The following is a 354-nucleotide window of genomic DNA, read 5'->3' on the forward strand; positions in this document are numbered from 1 at the left end:
TCGTGTCTTTCGAATGGCGACGGGCCGCGCATCGCGTCGCGTCGAGACGCCCGGACGTGCCGGAGGCCGCCGGCCACCGACGGGGAAGACGCCGACGGCGGCGGCAGCGGCGGCGGCATGCGGTGGCGTCGCGCTCGCCGATGAAAGCGAGCAAAAAGTGTGCGCACTCGCAAGACGCGGCGAACCTTTCCTGATTCTTCGTCCGACGTGACAAAAAATGCCATGCCCCCTTGGCTTGCCTCTTGGCATAATGGGGCGCCATGAGCGAACGCTGGTTGCACATCCAACCCGGTCGTTCGCGGTTATTATTTCGCGGTGAATCCGTTCGATCCCCCCCCCCCCCCCCCCCCGGGG

The 354-nt window shown here is 66.7% G+C and overlaps 1 protein-coding gene across 1 annotated transcript in view; it reads left to right on the forward strand.

Moving 5' to 3' along the window:
- Positions 1–354, forward strand: part of LOC108748158 (muscle-specific protein 20-like) — a 35713-nt gene that overhangs the window by 27416 nt on the left and 7943 nt on the right. The gene's annotated exons all lie outside the window — the stretch shown is intronic.

Source organism: Trachymyrmex septentrionalis, unplaced genomic scaffold (assembly GCF_001594115.1).
Source record: "Trachymyrmex septentrionalis isolate Tsep2-gDNA-1 unplaced genomic scaffold, Tsep1.0 scaffold212, whole genome shotgun sequence".
Taxonomy (NCBI): domain Eukaryota; kingdom Metazoa; phylum Arthropoda; class Insecta; order Hymenoptera; family Formicidae; genus Trachymyrmex; species Trachymyrmex septentrionalis.